Raw genomic sequence first — 26,753 nt, 5'->3', positions numbered from 1 at the left:
GTGCCTCTCTCCTCCCTCTCCCTCCTGTGCCCTCCTGCCCTGTGGTGTGCTTTTCTGTCTAACATCCAGCGTTTAACTCCTAACTGCTGCCAGGCTGCTGGAGCAAATTTGCTGTTAAAAGAGAGCTGGAAGTAAGTGCCTAAGAATGTATGCCTCACCCATCCCACAGCACCAGACCCAGGACTGCGAAATAAGGGTTCATGAAAGCCTGGCTCCCTTGCTGTAGGTCCAACTAGGACGATTCTGAGTAGAGGAGTAGCTAATACTTCAGAGATTGTTGTGGGATTAGGCAGAAGCCACACTCTTTAGGACTGTGCCTGAGATCTCACCCTTGCTTGATTTTCCTGCTTGCCTGCTTGCTTCCCCCACTCTCATCTGGGAACATTTCCCTGACAAACCCCTTGTATGTGAATCCTGGCAGACTGTCTGCTTCTGAGGAATTCAGCCACAGGAAATCACTCTGCTGCTATTTAGAGATCATTTAAATCCCACTTCAGCCCCTCAATAGCTGTGTGTCCTTAGACAAACTACTTAACCTCTCCATGTCTGTTACTTTCATACAATCATTCAATACAATAATTCAAAGAATATTTGCTGAATGCCTACTATGTGCTAGGCACTGTGCTAACACCGCAAATTGAAATGAGCCAAACAGTCAAAAATCCCAGTACTTGTGAAGCTCACATTCTGGAGTGGAAGACAAAATGAAACAATAACCAAAATATAATAAATAGGTTCATCAACAAACAAGTAATATAGTACTCAAGAAGATGATCATTGTTAGGGAAAACATAGAGCAGAATAGAGAGAACAGGGAATACCATGGAGGTGGGGATGAGTATTATAATTTTAAAAAGATGGTCTCTTTGGGAAGATGTCATTGAGGCAGATGAAGCAGCTAGCACAGAGACTCTGGGGCAAGTGGCATGCCTGCTGTGTTTGAAGGACAATAGGGAGGCTAGGGAGGTTGGAGTGAAGTGAGAAAAGGAAATGCAGTAGCAGGTGAGGTCATGGGAACAGAGAGTCAGATCCTGGAGTATCTGATAGGTCATGTTAAAGACTTTGGCTTTTAGTCTCAGAGAGATTGGGTACTACCGAGGATTTTTTAACAGAGCAGTGACTTAATCTGATTTGGGTTTTAAGCAGTTACCCTGGCTGCTGTGTTGTGAACAATGGGGCCTAAGTGGGAGAAGAATGCACGAGAATTAAAAGTAGAATCTGCATTAAAGGGTCGAGGGGATTAAGCCAGTTAGCATAAACAAATATTAAAAAAAACCTTAGCTATTATCATTCTTTAGTGCTATCTTTAGTAGCAACTATAGTGATTTTGTTGAAAACTCCTTCTGCCCAATGTCCCTTTGATGGAGATCTGAAAAATTACTCACTATATTCCAGAAAAAAAATGCAAATTAAATTGGGACCTGACAGAGAGAAGAAAATTTCCCCTGATTCGTGGCTCAAGACTACATTTAATGGAGTGGATGAGCTTACCAGATCTTGATAGCAGGTATATGTTGTACTTTGAGATCACTGGGAAGAAAGCGTGACTTAGAGTCTAGGTTAAAAAGGAAGGAGGGAGCATTGTGGGCAAACTTTGCTTATTTCATAATTTCCTAGGTAAAGTTTAGTTTGAACATGCCAATGATTTAGTTTGATCATACTTAGAGCAAAAAACAAATTACTTGAAACAAGGACAGAAGAGCCTTTACCTCTTAGGTTTAGTATTTCCTGTTGGGTTCTAAAATTATATTTTTAAAAAGGGGAGGGTTGGAGAAAAGTCAATCATTTACTGAAAGTATGAAGCCATTTACTTCCCTTCTAAAATGTAGTGTAAGTGTTGGGTCAGGTGTTTCTGTACTATAACATTTCATTAATTTACTGAAAGAGCTCACCCTCTTTGAAGGCCAGATACTACCAATATTTGGCCAAGCACTGAACTCTGGACACAAGCATCAAAGCACAGACACAAATGCTGCAGGTGTTCACAGATGACAGAGGAAACAGTGTTAACCTGATCAGGTCCCAGACGTTGGGTCCATTTGCAGCAGTAGGATCTGCAAATGGATCGAGCGTCTGTCAGGCCCCAATTTAATTTGCATTTTTTTTTCCTGGAAAACATTGAGTAAATATTCAGATCTCCATCAAAGGGACATTGGGCAGAAGGAGTTTTCAACAAAATCACTGTAGTTGCTACTAAAGATAGCACTAAAGAGTGATAATAGCTAAGGTTTTCTGAATACTTGTTTATCCAGCTTCTTCCTTTGAGTTAGGCCTCAAAGGAAGAAGCTGGATGTGTAGAGAGGGAAGGATAGGTCACTCTATATAATAGGAAAAGCACAGGAAAAGGAGAGGTGGGAATAGGGGCACCTATGTGAAGGATGACAAGGCACCATGTTGGGACTATGAAAAGTATGGTTGGATAGATAGCTGGAAATCAACTAGAAATAGGAGGTAAGAGTATTTACAGAAATACCACATTTGTTTTCACTGTTAGAATTTCAGATTAAAGAAGCATTAATGAGCACTTTCTGGCCTTAAATTTTAAGCTTTGCTTAGTAGACATGGTCTGAGGTCTAAACCCATTAAAATTTATGACAATAGACTCTCAATAAAATTAAATGAAGTAGATGATATTTAAAATCACTTTGAGAGGCAGTATGGCTGGGAAGCAGTGTGTGATGGGTATCATAACAACCTGAAGGTTTATAAAGCATATTCTTGTATTTTGATTATTTATTATGTTTAAAAGATTTTCTCAGTGTTCCATTTATTCTGAAACTGAACATTTAAAGTGTAAAATCCTTAGAGACAGAGAATAAGGGCTGGTAATTCTTTGTCACCATCAACATTCATGTGAATGATCTGCTTGAGATGGAACAAGAAATAAATCCCCTTTATATATCTTTCACTTTAAAATGTTTTCTGAAATTCCTTTTCTGTATATTTTTTTCAGATAAAGAATGGTTTCTGAAACATTTATGAGAAAGGCTAGTTATAATTAATGACAGTACACTCTACTACAGCATCAATTTACTGCATTCCTAGTGACATGAAGTCCGATTAACATCCCTGAGGGGTTCAATAAGTGTCTGCTACACTTCGTCATTTAATGACAAGACCAAAATATATGATTTTTCCATAATCTCTCTTGGAACAAAAGCAGAACCCCAGAATTCTATGAAAAATGTGCATTCTGTGGCTGTTTGCTTTATTCAGCACTGTACTTCCAGGACTTTGTATGTAGAGGGCTTTCGGCAAGTACTTGTTAAATGTATGAACAGATAAACACACAGTATAGTAGAAGAATGAATGAATTCCCTATTAATTCAGTCTCTTCTTCTTTGATCTGACTATATAGTTTATTTGGAACATCAAGTTGTATTCATTGACTTCTAACCACAGAACTTTCCTAACATATTTTCTTATTCTTCATCTGCTGTTTCCAAGATTTCTGGAATGCTTGATCTTTGTGGACATTCCAGAAATCTTCTCAGTGTTTCTTGTGCCTCATAGTCACGCAGGAAAACTGATCACGTTTTCAGCATTTTCACAGCAGGAGGTTTGCCTTCACCACAGATGTGAATTACATTACAAACGCTTGCTAGAAAGAACTAAATCAGTTCAAAACAATTATTAATAAGTCAGACACATGTAAAACAAGAATTATTGGAAATATTTTAATGGCTTCAAGATACTCCGGGATCTTTCTTTCCATTTCCTCTTCCATCTCCTGTTCCTCTCCCCTTTTCTTCTCTCTTCCTCCTCCTCAATCTCCCCCTTCTTGTTTAATCAATTAACTACCAATACATAGCTTTTATCTTGTCATTTGATCTGATAGCTTTAATTTTAGAATGTGAATATTTGCCTCCAAAACACTTGACTGAATGGGAAAAAAGATCTCTTAATGGAATTTTCTAAAATTTAATCAGCACACTGTATCATTTCAGCAGTCTCTTCTGCATATTAGTATGATATGATATCTCATGCTGGTAGCATCTTGTGAATTTTATTTTCCTGAGTTAAGTGACTGACGGGCTCTTTGGGAGCAATTTCTTATCACATCATTTTTCATACACAGAAAAACCATGACTCAATAGCTTCTTGGACATCATCTTGCCAAACAACATAAGATTGGTGAGGAATGATTTGGTATTTTTTAAAGCATTTATTTTTTCACTTTATGTCATTTTCAGTTTTTTCACTTTATGTCACTTTATGTCTACTTCCTAGAAGTTAAAAAGTTGTAGAGTATATTCTGTCTGCACTTTCTTCTCTTCCTTCCCCTGAAATCTTCTATTGCTTTTAGGACCTTTTTGCCTCCTCTTTCCCTCACTGTCTTCCCTCATATCACAGAATGTTGAATATCTTATCTACTGGGTGGAGAAGAGATTTGGATTTGTATGGATTTGTGAACACTGCTTCTGGAGGAAAGAAAGGGGCAAGGGAGGCCAACTCTCAACCCAAGCCACTGCCTAATTCCAGAGTAGATTTTATACAAAGCTAGAAGAGGAGGCAACCTGTAGTATGCTTTGAGAGCTCTAAAAAACTGACTTCCTCCCCAAACTTAGCTTTCTCCATCGAGCTTTACTGATGCAATTGAATGGAGTCACTATTAAGTGTTTCAGGGACACAAGATCAGTTGTGGCTGCCTTGTCATATAATCTAAGAGTGAAGATTGACATGCTCATAAATTATATAAGATAGAAAAATGTTATTATATTTATTTATTTATTTATTAGAGATGAAATTCCACTCTTGCTGCCCAGGCTGGAGTGCAATGGCACGATCTTGGCTCACTGCAGCTTCCGCCTCCCGGGTTCAAGTGTTTCACCTGCCTCAGCCTCCTGAATAACTGGGATTACAGGCATGTGCCACCACGCCCAGCCAATTTTGTATCTTTAGTAGAGGCAGGTTTCTTCGCGTTGGTCAGGCTGGTCTTGAATTCCTGACCTCAAGTGATCTGCTCGCCTCAGACTCCCAAACTGCTGGGATTACAGGCATGAACCACTGCACCAGGCTGAAAAATGTTATTTTTAAGTGCTATAATACAAATAATAGATGGAGAGAGGTCACCCAGCGAAACCAGGGAAGATCATAAGGAGATTCAAGAATTCCCTTTTAGGATACAACTTTCCTAGAGGAGTAACTTACTAGATCATTATTTGTCACCATCAAGTTATCCTTCATGAATGTATTAGTTACTTAGCTCTCTGGAACAGCAGAGAGTAAGCCCCTAAAGGGGTTGTTCTAAAGACAGTAAAGTTTGACGGTGGGGATGGGGAAAGGAAAGGTGTTGCTGGAGGAATTGGCAAGGGAGCAAATGAGTCAGGATTTAGGGTGGTACTGTGGAGGGTAGACCTGGAGAGGTTAAGGGAGTTGTATGGGAGTTGGAGAGGAGAAGAGAAAGCAGGAGATGGAAAAGAGTGGTGAGAAACAAGATGTGAAAACATTTGGGAACAGGAGTTCTGTTGAGGTTATTATTTCTTCACTAAAGAACTAACTGTTAAGTGAACATGTGTGACTAAATGTTAAGTAGATAGGTCTAGACTTGCTTCTCCTAGAAGAAGAGCAAATGAATGTACTTTTGCCTTTTTATATAATCTCTTGAAATTATTTAGGCTTCTCCCTCATACATCCTACAGGAAGCAGGCAACCATAAATATGATTGAGACATTTTCAGGGTATCTAAGTGTTGTTTTCAAGTCACAAGGTGCCCTCAATAATTGTTGGAGTCATTTTTAAAATGTCTTGATGGTCTTTTTATTTTTTTACTTAATTTTTAAATTTTTATTTATTTATTTATTTATTTATTTATTTATTTATTTATTTATTTTTGAGACCAAGTTTTGCTCGTTGCCCAGGCTGGAATGCAATGGTGCGATCTCGGTTCACTGTAACCCCCACCTCCCGGGTTTAAGTGATTCTCCTGCCTCAGCATCCTGGTCTTTTGATTTTTTAAATTAATTAATGGTATTTGAATAGATGTGAAATATTTTCTTATAGATGATTTTCTACCTGCTTTAAAAACATAAGATCTGTAAAATTGAAGTGGATCTGGCAAGTTGTTCCTATCATGAAAGGAACTACTATTGCTCCTGTTGAGACAGAATACCAAGTTGTTTGAATTTTTGGTCTGATTGAGTATTGGGCTTCTTGAAGTCTTACAATGAAATGTGAAGTTTGCTATTTTCCTGTATTTGGTTTCTCTCTTTCTCTAGATAGTGTGCATATATTTATCCCAAAACACACTCCCAATTTTTAATTCTGTTATTTCTGACTGGGCACAATTACTTGAGTCACCAACTGCAAGGATATATTAAAACTTAAAATTACCTCCTATGCCTAATAACTCATTTTGGACAAGTTTCTATTAATATGGATTTGAAGAGAATATGAATATGTTGATAATATCTTAGAATATAATAAGTTATGCCCTGGGAAGTAATTTAAATCTATATTTAGATGAACATTTTGAAAAGTGTGGAGGGGAGGAAATTACTATGGGGAGGAGAGAGAATCTTCTTTTTTTTTTTTCTTTTTCAAAAGCATGTGGGTTGATGTATTTTTATCTTTTTCTTGTCTATAACAGTGTAGCTTGGTGAATGTCAATGAAAGACACAACACATCACATATTCCTATCTGTTAGTAAAAATTATAGATAGAAGGTTTATTTTGTGAAGTCAAGGACATAAATAAATGTGGCTGGTATTGATTTACCATAGTATGATTTAGAAATTATATTTAAAACACATTCACTATTTAATATATTTATTGGCAACAATTGTTACTGCTAATATTTCATGTCTATCACTACATATATGGAAGACATAATGTTACATGTTATAGGAGGCATTTGCCATTCTTTCTGGACATTCAATATTCTGAGCACCCTTCTTACATTTGGTGAATTACAACTCCATTGAGCTTTTACGTCCCATTATGGAAATATAAATCTCTTTCTCCTCTTCCATTTCATTAGAGTGCAGAAATCTAACCATCTGACTTAGGCTCTGTCAGTTGGAAGCTAGTGATGAAAGAAACAGGTGCAGCACCAAATCCAATCCATTCTGGCTTGCACAACGGCAGATTCTGTTGCCTCTGCAGTTTCTGGGATAGTGGTAGCAGAGGTTTTAGCAGTAATGCCCAGTGAACAGTGTTGGTACTTTTGTTGGTGTCTCTGCTCAGCTGAGATAGAAGTATTACCTTCACATTAAAGGGGAAACATGATGTAGTGATTAAAGGTGTTGGGCTTCGTAGCCAAAAATCTTCCTGGGTTTGAATCTCAGATTGACCACTTAGTAGCTGTGTTGATTTTGGGCGAGGGACTTAATCTCTCTTTGACTCAGTTTCATTGTATGTGAATTGGGAATAATGATAGTAGCTACTACCTTGAGTTATGATGATTGAATCTGTTAATATTTGTAGCATGCTGATATTGTTTGGTGTGTCCCCACCCAAACCTCATTTTGAATTATAGCTCCCATAATTCCCATGTGTTGTGGGAGGGACCAGGTGGAAAATAATTGAATCATGGGTACAGTTCCCCCATACCATTCTTGTGGTAGTGAAGAAGTCTCATGAGACCTGATGATTTTATAAGGGCTTTCCCCTTTTGCTTGACTCTTATTTTCTGTCTTGTTCACCGCCATGTAAGACATGCCTTTTACCTTCCACTATGACTGTGAAGCCTCCCCAGTAACATGGAACTGTGAGTCCATTAAATCTTTTTTTCTTTATAAAATACCCAGTCTCAGGTACATGTTTATCAGCAGAGTAAAAATGGACTACTACACATGCTTGTAACAGTGTCGGAATCATAGTAAACCCTCCAGCAACAGGAGCAAATTTCTCCAAGCAAGTATATTTTAAAGAATTAGTGAGCAAGAATAAGATTTATTTGTGTTTATACTCCTGGAACTATCCTATTCTATGCACTAGCTATATCCAGAGTTCCAAAACTGTGTGCTGAGGCACCCTGAACCACAAGGACATAGAGGGATATTTTAAATCTGGTGAAAGAAACACAGTGAAACTTGATATCTGTTAGAAACCTTGAGAACTACTAGCTAAAGGTAGTTCAGAATTATGTTAATTTGTGCTATTTTTTTAAAATGCTGTAGTTTTGCAAAAGGAGATTTTTGGCAATTGTTTGATTAAAAAAACAAGCGTTTTGTGGGAAATTAATATTTTGGAAATGAGAATAGGAAAGGAGACTGGAATTTTCTAATCTGATTCCAAGATTTGAGAAGTTGTAAGATGAATACATCCCATTAGTAAACGATTTTGCTTATTCAAGAGAAAAATTAAAAGATTTTTTTCTTTCAATGAAATGTATTGTTTTTTCAAACAGATACTAACTTCTTAGTTCATAAATACTTACTAAGTTGTTTAAACTTAACTACTTAATCAACAGAACTACTAGATATTTCTTTTGGTCTAAGGGCACTACATAGAAATTACTATGATATCATGAATACTACATACCAAGAAAGTTTGGGAACTTCTGAGTTATACACATTTTCAGCAACAAGCAGACTGGCACCCTGATCTATGGAATTAGGTAGATATTAAGGGCTAAGTAGAAATCATTAGAATTCCTGCTTACTATAAAAATGGAAAACCAAAAGCAGTATTAGATTTCTAAAAGAATTGCAGAAGTAGTCACTTGCCATACAGACTTGGAAGAGAAAGGGATACCGATGTCCTTCATATCTCCATTTATCTCATTTGTTTGGCCAGTAGAGAAGGCTGGCCATGAAGAATGATAGCTTGAATTTCAAGAGGATTCTGTCTGTTTCTCTGAATATGATCACCACTAGACCACGTTAAATTAAATTTCCAACTAGAAAATTTTTAACGAACATTAGTAACATGTATTCAGACAAAGATCCCTGTGAGGCTTGGCTTGATGTTATAAATTCTCCAAAAGTGTGTTTTCCCTCCTCACAGTGCCACGACAGGAGAGTTTCCTTGCTGTGTTGGATTGGTTATTGTCAGCTTGGCACCACTATAATCAATCCCTTCTAAATTCTGAATTCAAATTTAATAATGAGAATCATTTAGAAAAGATTTGGATAAGGATATAAAGTGGAAGTTATTATGAGATGGTTGTGAGATGATTAGATGTTGCAGCTTGATCAGTTACTTTGGCTTCGACAGATATCGAAGATTCCTCAGAGTTCACGTATCACAGCTGTGGGATGTGTTACAAACATTTCCTGGAGCTCTAGCATCCCAGTGGCTGTGGATTTAGGCCTCTCCATAAGTTTTCACCTTGCAGTTGTCTGTTGGTGGCTGGATGCATTTGGCTTCTTGGACTTCTCCATCGTCTCTGGCTAGTATCCTAGGCTGAAGTGATTAGTGACTGTTTCTCTCTTATAAATTGTTTTCCAGACCTTCATTTTTCTAGTATCTCTTGCCTTCTTGTAAGCCATAATTTCTGTTTTTGAAATTATTATTCCAGTAATACTAACAATGGCTCCACTTCACTAGCAAATGGAATTTCATGAAAATCTGGAATTGGTTCTCTTATCTGAGTAGCAGTAACAGCATTAATGACCCCATCATCAGTAATAAGTTAGGGTCTAGTAGTCTGTGACATGCAGTGACCAAATGGATACTTTAAATGATCACTTGTGGTCACCTGGAGCCCTATGTTGATAGAAAATTAGGGTGATGAGGTAGCTATTCTAATAGAAAATTATAGTGGGGATAAAGAGGATAAGATTTCACAGATCAGAGCTTAGGTAAAGAACTGGAAAGCTTTCATCACTGCCTTGGAAGAAACATTTATCTTGTATGCTACAAGGTATAGATTATACAGGTGGCTGAATTATAACACAAATTGAATCCACAGTCTTACAAGGAATTGCGTTTTAAATTTAGGGCATTATTTAGGAGAAAAAGGGAGCCTTGAAGAGTGAGATGTGGACATCTGAGCATATTTCAAATTCTTCTGAGCCTCTCTTCCCAGTAGAAAGATACGTCTTCCCTTGTCTGAGAAAGTTAGCCTTCCTTTCCTTGAAGGATATGTAATAAATTCTCCTAAAATTTTACAGGAAAATGCCAAGCTTTCTACCTCTTATAATTTCTAGACCTGTAATAGCACTCAATTACAGATTCCAAGAAAGTAAGTCAAAAACACAATCTAAGAGAATTACCATAAACACCAAAATTGTAACATTTTGCCAATTTATATTGACAGAAATGTGGGGAATATACGTGAAAATAAACCCTAAGGTGTTAGATCAGGTTAGAAATAATATTATGTTGGATTAGACTGAATTTATTGATGTGGGTGTGCCAGGCAGAGATTCTGGTTCTACTATGTTAACTCAAGCAGCTGAGGGTGGCTCTAACAATTTGCTTGGTTGTATGACTGAAATCTGGACCCTCACATTTTATGCCTTAAGTGAAGATGAAACTCCAGAATATCCTTGGTGTTTTGTGGAAAAAGGTATGCAAAAGCTTAGGGAGATGAGAATGTGAAGCGAACTTACTAGGATGTACAATGTTCAGCTATTTTCTCTGTCTCCCAGGTGGGTGCAGGGGATACCCATTCACTAAGACTTTGGAAAATACATCACTGTAGAGAAAACCAAGGTCCCTGGAAGGCTTTGTAATGATTGTTCTCTGCTACCACGGTTTGCCAGTCAGAGTATGGGCTTATAGAAGTCAGATGATTAAGGAGTTTTGGTTTGCATCCATCTCACAGTGAGTTCACTGAGTCTGTAAATCCAGCTCTTGGCTATTTTCCCAATTACAGAATGCAGAGTTGAGATAGACATATTCAGTAACTGGCAAAATCCTCTTATTGGCTGATTGACCTGTGGAGTGAGGGCTATCATTGCAGGAAAAACCAACTGGAAGCCCCTAGAACTGCATCTCCATACTATAACAGTTAACCAAACCAATTTTATATTTTTTTATTCTTATACTTTAAGTTCTGAAATACACACACAGAATGTGCAGGTTTGTTACGTAGGTATACACTTGCCATGGTGGTTTGCTGCACACCTCAACCCATCATCTACATTAGGTATTTCTCCTAATGCTATTTCTCCCCTAGCCTTCCACCCACAATTTCGTATTTCTAGAAGAATTATGGAGATGAGTGCTGTCATCAATGGCTTGCAGCTATTCAAGCAATTATTCCACCCCATTCCCATTAAATTCACATATTTGGCCTATAGAGAAGACAGGTGGAGTTAAAGATAGATAGATTATTATACATATTTATAAGGTAATGACTCCCATTGCATCTGGTGTTCTACATGTGGTTTCTTGGAGAAAACCAGCACAGTGCCTAGCTCTTTCTGGAAGGCTAAGGGAGGAATAGCATTAGTAAAAATACCTAATGTAGATGATGGGTTGATGGGTGCAGCAAACCACCATGGCACGTGTATACTTATGTTACAAACCTGCACATTATGTACGTGTATTCCAGAACTTGCATTAACAAGAAAATTATGTATATTATAGCAGGGGAAGTTCATTTGGATTAGCTAAGGGAAATAGAGTTGTTGATATTCAACAAAGGCAGAGAGGAAAGGACAGAGTATGGAGGTAACTCAAGGATGTCATGGAGTGCCTAACATTTCTTTCATGTACTTTTGCAAACGTTAATGGAAGACTCGACCAGCTTCATTCAGGCAGGACTACCACACACTCACATCTCTCAAGAATGAAGTTTTGTGTTACCTCTTCAGGTAAAGACAACACCCAGCTGTGTTGTTGGCTTAAGGACAAAAATGTGCAACGTGCATTATAAAAGAAAAATCATAGATATCAACCATAGCTCTGTCAAAGGAAAATGGATGGATATGGAAAATATATGTATTTACATATTTGGCCTTATTTTCTTATATTCTTTTTTTAACCTCTTTTTTTCCCTTATAATCTTATGTAGAGTATGCTGATGGTGATTTTTTAAATTCACAGACTACATATTACTCAAGGTGTGGTTGTGAAGTGAAAGAGGAATAAACATCCCAGAGATCCTGGACATGGAGTTGGATATAATAATGAGTACAGTGGCTTGAAAGTTTATACAAGAGGGAATAATACATAAGGTTAAAATGCCAAAAGAGTGGACTGTAATAGGTATTTTTTATTCTCTTTGGCTTCTTCTTTGTTTATCCTTCTTATGTTTGGGGAATTTCTACCTAATAAATAGGCCTCTCATTATGGAAGTCAGAAATTCATTTTTCCAATTTCACAGTGGCCGATGGCAAATTTGTGATCCAGGCTCTTTCAGTTGGGCACACCCACGCCAGTCTTTGTAGCTGACTCTGTAAGAAGCAAGTACCATACAAAATCCATTCTGACTTGGTTGACAGACAAGATACCCAATTTCCAGAAGTAGCAGTGGCAGGGGTTTTAATGGCAACATCCTGTGCCCAGTGATAGTGATGTTGTCAATGCAAACCATTGTGCCCATGCTAAGTGGGAATGGCAATGCTGTCTCCAAAATATGATCTTCTACTGTTCTCCAGTCTAATTTAGAACACTGGTGCTCTAAGCTTGTTGCTCTGGTCCTCTATAGCTCATACAGCTACTTAAAAACATTTAATACATTACATTCCTGCTTAAATTAAATAGAATTGGTTAATTTCTTCTGACTAACTACTGTGTAAGGTAGGTTTCATTGTCTTCATTTTATAGGTGATAAGACAGAAATTAAATAACTTGCTCCAGATCACAATGCTTGTTGTTAAGACTAAGAATTTGAATTCATGTTTAGTTTTTATCATTTATATTTATTAATTTTCACTTATAGTTGAATGTGAAAATACATCAATAATTGTTCAAACATAAACAGTAGTGAGAATGTCAATATGGTAATAGCATTTATATCTTGGTTTACTTTTCTAGTTATTCTCTGATTCAACTTCTATGTAGTTGTAAGTCATAAAAATAATTATGATGGTTACTTCATATTCAATGTATTTTGTTCTCTGGGGCATGAAATATACTCACAACTCTCAACACTATCCTCATGCAAACACTTACTGCAGCATTTTTGTACCATTTAATTTTTTACCAGGATTTTTTTTTAACCTGTGTTTTATTTACATTTTTTTTTCTCAGAACGTTTTCTTTTCATAGACAACATAACTTTAAAAGTGAACACATTTAGGGCACAGCTGTCTTTGTATAACAAGAGGCAATGAGGAAGTGTTAAAAAAAATATGCCAAAACTGGCCAGGTGTGGTGGTGCACGCCTGTAATCCCAGCACTTTAGGCGGCAGAGGCGGGTGGATCACAAGGTCAAGAGATTGAGACCATCCTGGCCAACATGGTGAAACCCCGTCTCTACTAAAAATACAAAAATTAGCTGGGCAGTGGCACGTCCCTGTAGTCCCAGCTACTTGGGAGGCTGAGGCAGGAGAATCGCTTGAACCTGGGAGGTGGACGTTGTAGTGAGCCAAGATTTTGCCACTGTACTCCAGCCTGTTGACAGAGAGACACTATGCAAAAAAAAAACAAAAAAAAAACAAAACAAAACCCAAAACCAAATGGAATGACAAAACAAGCCACAGATGTGCTCACACTAAATCAGAAGCTGGCAAGTTCATCCACAGGCAGTTGGTAAAGACATAGACATATTTCAAAATTTAAGACTCTATTTTGCAGTTTCAGTAGTAATGGTAGCCATTTATGTGGGCATAAAGAAGGTAATGAATATATCCCTGAAATGGAAGATAACTTGTAATCAAGAAAATTGTTTCTTAATTACTTCATTTATATTTATGTTTACATACCCAAGATTGTGATGAATATTTCAAATGCATAAATACTTATTGTGCATAGATAAAGATTTAAGGGAATTCGAATGCTATTTAGAAGGTTCAACTTCTTAGAACTACTATTACTCATTTTAAAAACTTTTCTTAGGATTAGGTCAAGTTATCAAATATTCACGTGATATTCCTTTTTTTTTTTTTTTTTTTTTTTTGAGACAAAGTCTCGCTCTGTCACTTTGTCACCCAGGTTGGAGTGCAATGGCATGATCTCAGCTCACTGCAACCTCCACTTCCTGGGTTCAAATGATTCTCCTGCCTCAGCATCCAAAGTAGCTGGGATTATGGGTACGTGCCACCATGCCCAGCTAATTTTTATACTTTTAGTAGAGATGGAGTTCCACGATGTTGGCCAGGCTGGTCTTGAACTCCTGACCTCAGGTGATCCACCCACCTCGGCCTCCCAAAGGGCTGGAATTACAGGCATGAGCCACTTCACCGAGCCATAAAAGTCCTTTTTCTAACACATTCTATTGCTGTTGTTTGAATTATGTTTGAGAAAACAACTTTGAGGATAACTTGAGCCACTATTTTATTTGGTATTCAAATTTGCCCTTGAAATATAATATCAGATGACTTCAAAGACCACTAATTCCTTAGATTCATCATTCATTTAGCACCTTTTGTACATAAGATAGTGTGTTAACCATCTACTGAGTAAATCAGACAGAATGAAAATTACTCACTGCAGTACCAATGGCAGGAAGTTAGACCCCAAGTTAGTGTACCCATGAGTAGGGCTGACAACTCTCTACAAGCTAAGCCAACAAGCTAAAATGACCCAGAGGCCATGGAAGTACCCCCTCTCAGCCAAAAGTGAGTGAAATATTTACACAGATTTAACTTCTATTTCTGATGTATATCTGGTTGAAGATATGCAGCAGTGCGTAATGATCTGTGCAAAGGCAGGGGTCAGTTAAGTTCTAGGTATTTTTTTTTTCTTTGATAGAATTTGCACTCACCTGAACTGTGAACAACCAACTGGTGCACTCCAGCCCAGTGGGCCTGCAATATTCCTGATAGTAACCTTTTACCGAGACATAAGCAAAACTAATACTTATCTCTTCCCAAAGTTTCAGTGATCATCTCCAAGATTCATATATTTTATATTCACATATTTTATCTTTGATTTATATTTTTATCTTTGGTCTATCTCCTGAGCTACTGACTTATATGCTCAACATAATAGTAGAAATTTCCTTGGTGAGCTGTACCTTACCTTCTTCAGTATAAAATAATAGTAACTAGAGGGAGTATAAGTTCAAAGACTAAGACAGTGATTGGCCACAGGATGACAAATTTATCTCTTGACCATTCATAACAATTAACTTCATCTCTTCTTTAGTCCTCTTCAGATGCCCAGTGAGTAGTTACGTATTAAAAGAGGATAAAATGTGTTTGTGATAAATATAGAAAGAAGGTATTCCTTTATGAAGAGCAACCCTGCGAATCAGAGATGCCACCTATCTCTCTGGTTGTGGTTTGAAGGGTTGTAATCTTCCACCTCAGTGAGGGATATGAGAGAAGATGGAAAGTTTCTAAAAGCTTTGATGGGTCAGAGTGTTCCACAAGCTACAAGATGCAGGTGGGCAGACATAGGAGTTGAACCCAATTAAATGCAGAAGAGGGAAAGGGGCACCTAAATAATATGTTTGGTTACCTCCTAATTACAGCTAAATCACCACCTGCTCATGCCACAACCAAGGGTGTAAGAAACTTCAGTAAGTTAAAGGCTGTTTACTTTGGTTTATAGTCAGTGATGGTGCATGTGCCCCTTTGTAATCCTTACTGCCTTGTCTCCTTACCTTCTGCTACAATTGTTTCTTCCAACACCATCACATCTCTGTTTCTGCTCTTCCTTTTATGGTCATTGTTCTTTTGACAAATATTTGTAATGATAGGCATTGTGATAGGCACTATGGGAGAAAGAGCTATAGAAAGAAGTATAAGGTATGTACTTCTCCCTTAATTATATAACCTAGATTTCAGGTGTTGTGTTCATTTATTTTATTCTCTGTGCTCTCCCCACCCAAGAAGTTTCTTCTACAAATTATAGGCAGGCAATATAAAATTTGCAATGTTTATATTATACTTTCAGAAAAATGGCTTGGATCCACCTTTGGCATTTCTCTTCCCTAAAACTCTGTCTCTGAGAATGCTACCAACTGTGGTATAGTGGTGAGAGCTATTCCTTTTGATCATTTCCATAGAAGAGGTGTGAGGAATTTGTCCTGAGAAGGAGTCAAAATTTTGGAGACAGAGTAGACATTATCTATGGGATATCTGTGGAAATATAATAATTGGTACCATCAATTTTAGAGGGCAATATAAATGCAAAATATGAACATATTTAAACTATATCATCAGCTGTAGAAACAATTTATAACAGCAATTGTGCCATGAAAATTTAGAGCTGGGAAACTACTGGAAAACTATGGCTTAACGAGGTTAGGTCAGTTATACAAGATCAACCACAGAACTAGTTAGCAGTAACGGTATGATTTAAGGCAGGGTAACAACTGTACAACCCATGCTTTCAACATCTGTGCTATTACTGTTTTTCTTTGAAAATGGGGAATGTTGTGCAGACAATTATAAATGGCTACTAGCAGTTGGAAGAAGTTAGGCACATCAGCTGTTCCCTCGTTTTGTTTTCTTTTTTTCTCACACACATGTCAGGTGTTGCGTGATGCTGTGTATTTTCACTGCCCCATGATTACTGGAATAAGACGGCACCACCATGAAGGGGAAAAGACAGTGGTTCTCTCCACAGTGTGTTCCCTCTTATAAGTAAAGTTTCAACTTGAGCATCATGGATAAAATCTTCTCTTAGAGCATACAAGGCTTAAACATGCACAGGGAGGGCACACTCATCAAATACTCTCAACATATGCACAGGGAGGGCACACTCATCAGATACTCTCAACATATGCACAGGGAGGGCACACTCAGATACTCTCAACATATGCAAAGAGAGGGCACACTCATCAGATACTCTCAACATATGCACAGGGAGGGCACACTCAAATACTCTCAACATATGCACAGGGAGGGCACACTCATCAGATACTCTCAACATATGCACAGGGAGAGCATACTCAGATACTCTCAACATATGCACAGGGAGGGCACACTCATCAGATACTCTCAACATATGCACAGGGAGGGCACACTCATCAGATACTCTCAACGTATGCACAGGGAGGGCACACTCATCAGATACTCTCAACATATTCAGCCACTGTAACCAAGATGAGGATAAATTCCCTCATTGAATAATACTTTAAGCTCACACCTTGAAAAATGTATTAACTATGAAAAAATTTATTACATGGCTACAGCATGCTAAGCTGTTTTCATCAATTACCCATGTGTAAGTACTTGCAGATGGTTGTCTCCTAGAAACCACCAAAAGTTAATTCCAAGGTAACTCAGTTTCCCAGGCTTTATAGACAAATTTGCAGGAAATTGGAGGACAAAACACATTTTACAACAGGAGTCCTGTATGTCAGAAGATCTGATAACCCAGAAAAGTTCATATAAATAGCTTTGTTAGTTATATACTCTATGTGGAAACATTCAGACATAATACATTCGATAGCCAAAGACACTTTCTCCTAAGAATTTTAAAGAAAGAACTTAAGAACAGGGAATATACCTATAGGGAAAAAAGAATGCTACTTTATTGCAGCTGAATTCATGAATCTATTAGAGAAACTCGTTTTAGTCTTTAGGTTTAATGTGTCCTTTTTATTGCGAATAAGGCTTTTCTTTGTGTCTACAGTAGAAAATGATATCATTTAAATTCTGCACATTGCCAACCCCTGCTTGTCACATTTTCAAATTATCATGGTTGTCTTTCAATTGTGTCAAGCCAAAACAAGTGATTGGGCTGTGGGTTGGGTCCTGTTAAGGATATATACAGATTTATTTAAAACATTAATAAAGATATTGCTCTCATTATTTTTCTGTAGGATAATGACTCTCTCTCTCTCTCTCTCTCTCTCTCTCTCTCTCTCTCTCTGTGTGTGTGTGTGTGTGTGTGTGTATCTTCAACTTTGGCAAACAATATAAATGGTTTGATTGTCACAAAGACCTTTTAGACCACTCTTACTTTCAGAGTTTTCATAAATGAGGCACTGCTCTACCCACAATTTAGTTTGCATTCCTTGAGCTAAGCTAACCATCTGAGGTTACAGGACTCTACTGATGGCTCTGCATGTTCAAGTGGGTATTCTGAATCCTGCCTGGAGTAATAGATCAACATGAGCAACCAAGTTGAGGTTTAAAAAATTAATATCTGAAATTTTAATAGTGCAAGGGAATTTAAGGTCTTAGTTCAACACATTTATTTTATGGACAAGAAAACAAAAGTGCAGAGAGCTCTTGGAGTCTGCTGAGGGTTGTATAGTCAGTAAATTGAGAGCTGATATACAAGCATGGTTTTTGCCTCCTAATTTAAAGCTCTTTTTAAGATAATGAAACATTAAGGCATATGAGAGAAGTCCAGAGAATAACATGACTAATACATATAGTATCCACCACTCAACTTTGTCAAATCTTACCATTTTGTTATGCATGCCTCTCTTATTTTTGTTTTTAAGAAATAAAAGATTTAGAGGCAACTGGGGCAAGATAGCTGAATAGGAAGCATTCCAGTCTGTAGCTCCCAGCAAGATCCACAGAGAAGGCAGGTGATTTCTTCATTTCCAACTGAGTTATCTGGTTTATCTCCTTGGGACTGGTTGGACAGTGAGTATAGCCCAAAACAGGGTGGGGCATCAACTTACCTGGGAAGCCCAAGAGGTCAGGGAACTCCCTCTCCTAGCCAAGGGAAGCCACTAGGAACTATACCATGCACGCTCCAGCCCATATACTGTGCTTTTTCCATGGTCTTTGCAACCTGCAGACCAGGAGATTCCCTCTGGTGCCTATGCCAGTAGGGCCCTAGGTTTCTAGTGCAAAACTGGGTGGTTATTTGGCCAGATACTGAGCTAGCCACAGGAGTTTTATTTCCTACTTCAGTGGTACCTGGAATGCCAGTGAGACAGAACTGTTCACTGCCCTGGAAAGGGGGGCTGAAGCCAGGGAGCCAAGTGGTCTGGCTTGGTGGGTACCAATCCCATGGAGACCAGCAAGCTAAGATCCACTGGCTTGAAATTCTCACTGCCAGCACAGCAGTCTGAGCTTCACTGGGATGTTTGATCTTGGTGTGAGGAGGGGCATCTGCCATTGCTAAGGCTTAGGTAGGCAGTTTTACCCTCACAGTGTAAACAAAGCCACTGTGAAGTTCAGACTGGGCAGAGCCCACTGCTGCTCAGCAAAGCTACTACGGCTAGACTGCCTCTCTAGATACCCTCTTCTTGGGTCAGGGAATCTCTGAAAAAAAGGCAGCAGCCCACGTCAGGAACTTACAGAGAAAATCCCATTGGCCCTGGGATGGGCAGCTGGGGGAAGGGGAATTTGAAGGCACAGCTTCAGCAGACTCAATTGTCCCTGCCTAGCAGCTCTGAAGAGAGCAGGAGATCTCCAAGCACAGCATTCAAGCTCTGATAAGGGACAGACTGCCTCCTCAATTGGGTCCCTGACCCCTGTGTATCCTGACTGGGAGATGACACCTAGTAGGGGCTGACAGACACATCATACAAGATACCTCTGGCTGGCATGTGGCAGGTGATTCTCTGGGACAAATCTTCCAGAGGAAAGAACAAGCAGCATTCTTTGCTGTTCTACAGCCTCTGCCAGTGATACCCAGGCAAACACAGTCTAGAGTGGACCTTCAGCAAACTCCAGCAGACCTGCAGCAGAGGGGCCTCACTGTTAGAAGGACAACTAACAAACAGAAAAGAATAGTATCAACATCAAGAAAAAGGCTGTCCACTCAGAGACTCCCTCTGAAAGTTACCAACTTCAAAGACTAAAGTTAGATAAATCCACAAAGATGGGGAGAAACCAGCCCCAAAAGGCTGAAAATTCCAAAAAGCAGAATCCCTCCTCTATGCCAAAGTATCACAACTCCTTGCCAGCAAGGGAACAAAACTGGATGGAGAATGAATTTGACAAATTGACAAAAGTAGACTTCAGAAGGTGGGTAATAGCAAAATCCTCTGAGCTAAAGAAACATGTTCTAACCCAATGCAAGGAAGCTGAGAACCTGGAAAAAAGGTTAGAGGAATTGCTAACTAGAATAACTAGTTTAGTGAAGAACATAAATGACCTGATGCAACTGACCCTCAAGGACCTAAAAATAGAAATCCCATTTGACCCAGCAATCCCATTACTGGGTATATATCCAAAGGATTATAAATCATTCTACTATAAGGACACGTGCACACGAATGTTCATTGCAGCACTATTTACAATAGCAAAGACCTGGAACCAACCCAAATGCCCAACGATGATAGACTGGATAGGGAAAATGCGGTACATATACACCATGGAATATTACGCAGCCATCAAAAACGATGAGTTCACATCCTTTGTAGGGACATGGATGAACCTGGAAACCATCATTCTCAGCAAACTGACACAAGAGCAGAAAATCAAACACCACATATTCTCACTCATAGGCGGGTGTTGAACAATGAGAACACATGGACACAGGGAGGGGAACACTACACACTGGGGTCCGTTGGGGGGAAATGGGGGAGGGACGGGGGGTGGGGAGGTGGGAAGAGATAGCATGGGGAGAAATGACAGATACAGGTGAGGGGACGGAAGACAGCAAACCACACTGCCATGTGTGTACCTATGCAACAATCTTGCATGTTCTTCACATGTACCCCAAAACCTAAAATGCAATTAAAAAAAAAAAAGACTGGCAGAATAAAAAAAAAAAAGAAAAGAAAAACATAGCACAAGAACTTTGTAAAGCAAACACAATATCAATAGCTAAATCAATCAAGCAGAATAAAGGACATCAGAGATTGAAGATCAACTCAATGAAATAAGGTGAAAAGACAAGATTAGAGAAAAAATAGTGAAAAAAACAAAGCCTCCAAGAAATATGGGACTATGTGAAGAGACCAAAACTATGTTTGATTGGTGTACCTGAATGTGACAGAGAGAATGAATCCAAACTGGAAAAAAACCCTTCAGGATATCATCCAGGAGAAGTTCCCCAACCTAGCAAGGCAGGCCAATATTCAAATTTAGGAAATACAGAGAACACTACAAAGATACCCTTCGAGAAGAGCAACCCCAAGACATATAATCATCAGATTCACCAAGGTTGAAATGAAGGGATAAATGTTAAGGGCAGCTAGAGAGAAAGATTGAGTTACCCACAAAGAGAAGCTTATCTGACTAACAGCAGATCTCTTGGCAGAAACCCTACAAGCCAGAAGAGAGTGGGGGCCAATGTTCAACATTCTTAAAGAAAAGAATTTTCAACCCAGAATTTTATGTCCAGCCAAAATAAGCTTCATAAGCAAAGGAGAAATGAAATCCTTTACAGACAAGCAAATGCTGAGAGATTTTGTCACCACCAGGCCTGCCTTACAAGAGTTCCTGTAAAAAGCACTAAACATGGAAAGGAACAAGCAATACCAGGCACTGCAAAAATGTACCAAATTGTAAAGGCCATCAACACTACAAAGAAACTGCATCAACTAATGGACAGAATAATCATCTGGCATCATAATGGCAGAATCAAATTCAAACAACAATATTAACCCTAGGTGTTAACAGGCTAAATGCCCCAATTAACAGACACAGATTGACAAATTGGATAGAGTCAAGACCTATTGGTGTGCTGTATTCAGGAGACCCATTTCACATGCAAAGACATACAATCAGAACATAAATGTTGTTAAAACTCTATATTCAGCTAAAATGTTATTATAAATGCAGAATAAGAATACTTTCAGACAAAAGAGAACAAAAAAAATTATCAGTTGTATGCCTTTACTAAAGGAAAAACTCAAGGATATATTTTAGAAGGAAAAAATAAAAATTTCTAAAATATTAAAATGCAAGAGAGAATGTTTAGAAAATAAATTTGTATATCCATGAGTAAAATAAGCATTGATAGAATAAAACAGCAATAATAATCATAACTAATTATAGAAATATCAAGCAGGATAGAAGTAAATACTGAAGAATAAATAATGACATAATGGTCAAGGGAATAATCTAAGTTAAAGCTATAAGGTCCTTACATGGTTTTGAATGAGAATAAATAGATTAATAACGTTTACACCTAAGGTAATGCTACAAAACAAATTTTAAGAGTAATCACTAAAAACTACAAATAGAATCTATGATACTACCTACTAAAGGAGCAATGGGAAAGATAAAGACTTGGTTAATCTGGATACATTTTGGAAAGGTAATAAAAGTAAAAACAAATCCATGGTAAACAGAAATCAATGGATTTCTGCAGGAAAGCCACACATTTTAGGAAAAACAGTCCCAAAATATAAAGACTAAGGTTTTCACTTGTTGTTTGTTCATTTTGTTTTGTTTAATAGAATAAGAAAGGATAAACAAGGCACATGTTAACTAAAAAAGGTTGATGTAGTTAAACTAATACCTAAAAAATAAAAGCAAAAATATGAATTTGATAAAGATAATGGCAACAAAAGGAAATTAAGAATAATTATAAAGATCCAAGAAATAATGTAGCCAACAAATGATTCATTAAAAGAATACATAATCATCAAAACTGAGGAAATTAACCAAGACAAAAGAAAGAAGATTAAACTGTGCATTACTGGATGTTAAAAAGATAAATAGTCACAGATAAACAGATACATTATTATATCATCAAATAATGATATCACAGTATGAACAACATTTTGCAAGTAAATTGGAAAATTTAGACACAATAGACTTTCTGAGCAAAGTATACCATAAAAATTTGACCCTAAGAGAAATAAAACACCACATTAGACCCATAACCATTAAAAATTACGTTAGTAGTTAAAGTATATATCTCAGCCAAACAAAAAGCAGTTTAAGTGATTTTATAGGTGGTCTATATAAATGTTCAAAGAATAGACATTCCTATCTTCTTCAACTACTAAGGAGAATAAAAATGGGATAGCTCTCCAACTAATTTTATGAGACTAGAACCTTAATGTTGAAACGTAAAAACAGAACAAGAAAAGAATATTATAGATCAATCTCACTTATGAGCATAGTTACAAAATTTGAATACAAATATTAGCACATAGCAACTAGCAATGTAATTAAAAATGCATCATGATGAAGGAAGACAAAGGTCATTCATATTAGATTATGAATACAATCTCCCACACTAACAAAGTAGAAAAAACATATGGCCAGCTCAATTGAAGGTAAACATTATATGACACAATTCAGCATCATTTATGATAAAAGTAATTACAAAAAAAATTTTTTTGGAGCTGAATAGACTGTGCTGTATTTGATAAACATACCTACCAATGTTGTAAACAAACTAATGAGAGGGTTGTTAAGTTGGAAGAGCTTTTAAACTTAAAAATAAAATTAAAAAATAATTTTTATACAAAGTATATGATTACTAACACTATTTTCATTTATCACTTAATGAAAATAAACTTAAAAATAAAGTTTTTAATTTTTAAGTTGAAAATTTATTTTAGACTATAACCATACATGCTGTACTCTCTTAACATGTACAAAGTCATGACAAACATCAATACCTTTTTATGTGAATATTGTATAATTTTAGTATGAATTATAACTGTGTCTTCCAAGAGTTTTTCCTAAAGTGTGTCCACTGGATGTGGAAGATGCTATAAGATCCCAGCATGTCCTTTCAGCAATCACTGTTCCTGGGCATGCTGACCCTTTGGCTGCTGAGAGTAAGCATGAACAACTCTGGCCTGAAGCTTTCTATCACTTTTGAACTCTTTCCAGTCCAGAAGAACTGTTCTTCAGGGAAGACCAGAGGTCCCCAGTGAGTGGGGGATGAGGAGGAGCAGGCAAAAGAAATTTCACTCAGGAGAAATCTTCAACCAATACTACCCAAAATTTTTAGATAAATAACCTCAGCTTCCTACCTACTTAGTTGGAATAACTCTGAGATGTTTTCTACACCAGGGGTCCCCAACTCCATGAGCCACTAAGTTTCATCTGTATTTATAGCCATTCCCCATTATTCACATTACCACCTGAGCTCTGCCTCCTATCAGATCAGCTGCTGCATTAGATTCTCACAGGATTGTTGTCTTAATCTGCTTTCACATGGTTAATAAAGACATATCTGAGACTGGGAAATTTACAGTTGAAAGAGTTTTAATTGGACTTAAAGTTCCACGTGGCTGGGGAAGCGTCACAATCATGGTGAAGGAGGAACAAGTCACATCTTACATGGATGGCAGCTAGCAAAGAGAACTTGTACAAGGGAACTCCTCTTTTTAAAACCATCCGATCTCGTGAGACTTATTCACTATCATGAGAATAGCATGGGAAAGACTTGCCCAATGATTCAATTACCTCCCACTGAGTCCCTCCCACAACACATAGGAATTCAAGATGAGATTTGGGTGGGGACAGAGCCAAACCATATCATTTCACCCTGGCCCCTCCCAAATTTTACATCCTCACATTTCAAAACCATGCCTCCCCAAAGTCCCCCAAAGTCTTAACTCACTTCCACATTAACTCAAAAATCCACAATCCAAAGTCTCATCCAAGATGAGGTAAGTCCTTTCCACCTACAAGCCTGTAAAATCAAAAGCAGGTTAGTTACTTCCTAGATAAAATGGGGATACAGGCATTGGGGTAAACACAGCCATTCCAAATAACAGAAACTGGCCAAAACAAAGGGGCCATAGGTCTTATGCAAGTCCAAAATCCAGCAGGGCCGTCCAATCTTAAAGTTCCAAAATGATCTCCTTTGACTCCATGTCTCACATCCAGATCATGCTGATGCAAGAGGGGAGTTCCCATGATTTTAGACAGTTTAGCCCTTGTGGTCTTGCAGGGCACATCCTCCCTCCCAGCTGCTTTCATGGACTGGCGTTGAGTGTCTGCAGCTTTTCCAGGTGCACGATGCAAGCTGTCGGTGGATCTACCATTCTGGGATCTGGAGGACCATGATCTTCTTCTCACAGCTCCTCTAGGTGGTGTCCCAGTAGGGAGTCTTTGTGGGGGCTCCAACCCCATATTTCTCTTCCACACTTTTCTAGCAGAGGTTCTCCATGAGAACCCTCCTCCTGCAACAAAATTCTGCCTGGACATCAAGGCATTTCCATACATCTTCTGAAATCTAGGCTGAGGTTCCCAAACCCTAATTCTTGATTTCTGTGTACTGGAGGGCTCAACTCCAAGTGGAAGCTGCTCCAAGGCTTAAGACTTGCACCCTCTGAAGCCATGGCCCGAGCTTTACATTGGCCCTCTTCAGCCATGTTTGGAGTGGCTGTGATGCAGGGCACCAAGTTCCTAGACTGAACATGCACGGGGACCCTGGGCCTGGCCCATGAAATCACATTTTCTTCTCAGGCCTCCAGGCATGTGATAGAGGGGCTGCCATGAAGACCTTTGATATTCCCTGGAGACATTTTTCCCATTGTGTTTGGGATTAACATTGGGCTCCTCATTACTTACACACATTTCTGCAGTCACTTGACTTTTTCCTCAGAAAATGGGATTTTCTTTTCTATCACATTGTCAGGCTGCAAATTTTCTGAACTGTTATCCGCTGCTTCCCTTATAAAACTGAATGTCTTTAACAGCACCCAATTCAACTCTTGAATGCTTTGCTGCTTAGAAATTTCTTCTGCCAGATACCCAAAGTCATCTGTCTCAAGTTCAAAGTTATGCAAATCTCTAGAGCAGGTGCAAAATGCCACCAGTCTCTTTGCTAAAACAACAAGTCACCTTTTCTCCAATTCCCAACAAGTTTCTCATTTCCATCTGAGACCACCTCAGCCTGGACCTTATTGTTCATATCACTATCAGCATTTTTGTCGAGGCCATTCAGCAAGTCTCTAGGAAGTTCCAAATCTTCCCAAATTTTCCTGTCTTTTACTGAGCCCTCCAAACTGTTCCAACCTCTGCCTGTTACCCAGTTCCAAAGTCAGTTCTACATTTTTGGGTATCTTTTCAGCAACACCCAGTTTACTGGTACCAATTTACTATATTAGTCCATTTTCACACGGCTGATAAAGACTTGCCTGAGTCTGGGCAATTTACAAAAGAAAGAGGTTTAATTGGACTTATAGTTCCGGGTGGCTGGTGAGGCCTCACAATCATGGGGCAATTCACATCTTACATAGATGACAGGTGTCAAAGAGAGGTAACTTGTGCAGGGGAACTTCTCTTTTTAAAACCATTGGATCTCATGAGATTTATTTGCTATCATGAGAACAGCACAGGAAAGGCTTTCCCCCATGATTCAATTACTTCCCACTGGGTCACACCCATAACATGTGGGAATTCAGGATGAGGTTTGGGTGAGAACACAGCCAAACCATAAGTGTGAACCCTATTGTGAACTGCACATGTAACGGATCTAGGTTGTGTACTCCTTATGATAATCTAATGACTGATAATCTGTCACTGTTTCCCATCACTTCCAGATTGGCCCATCTAGTTGCTGGAAAACAAGCTTAAGGCTCCAACTGATTCTACACCATAGTGAGTTTATAATTATTTCATTATATATTACAATGTAATAACAATAGAAATAAAGTGTGCAATACATGGAATGCACTTCAATCATCCCCAAACCATCCCCCACTCCCCCATTGGTCCATGGAACCAAAAATTGTCTTCCATGAAACTGGTCCCTAGTACCAAAAATGTTGAGGACGACTGTTCTACATAGTTTCCTAGAGTTTACCAGCAAAATTAAGTGCTAACTTCTCAGATAAGTAACTTGCTTTGTGATTTACTTTTTGTTGGTTCCTTTCCTATCTCTATCCCTCTCTAATCTTCCACTGGTGCATTCTGGGATCACCTCTCAAGCGACTTAAGCTTGTCTTAGGTTCTTCTTCTTGG

The sequence above is a fragment of the Saimiri boliviensis genome, chromosome 10 (genome assembly GCF_048565385.1).
Source record: "Saimiri boliviensis isolate mSaiBol1 chromosome 10, mSaiBol1.pri, whole genome shotgun sequence".
NCBI classification, from domain to species: Eukaryota; Metazoa; Chordata; class Mammalia; order Primates; family Cebidae; genus Saimiri; species Saimiri boliviensis.
The sequence above is the reverse complement of the archived record's forward strand: the minus strand, read 5'-3'. Positions refer to the sequence as shown.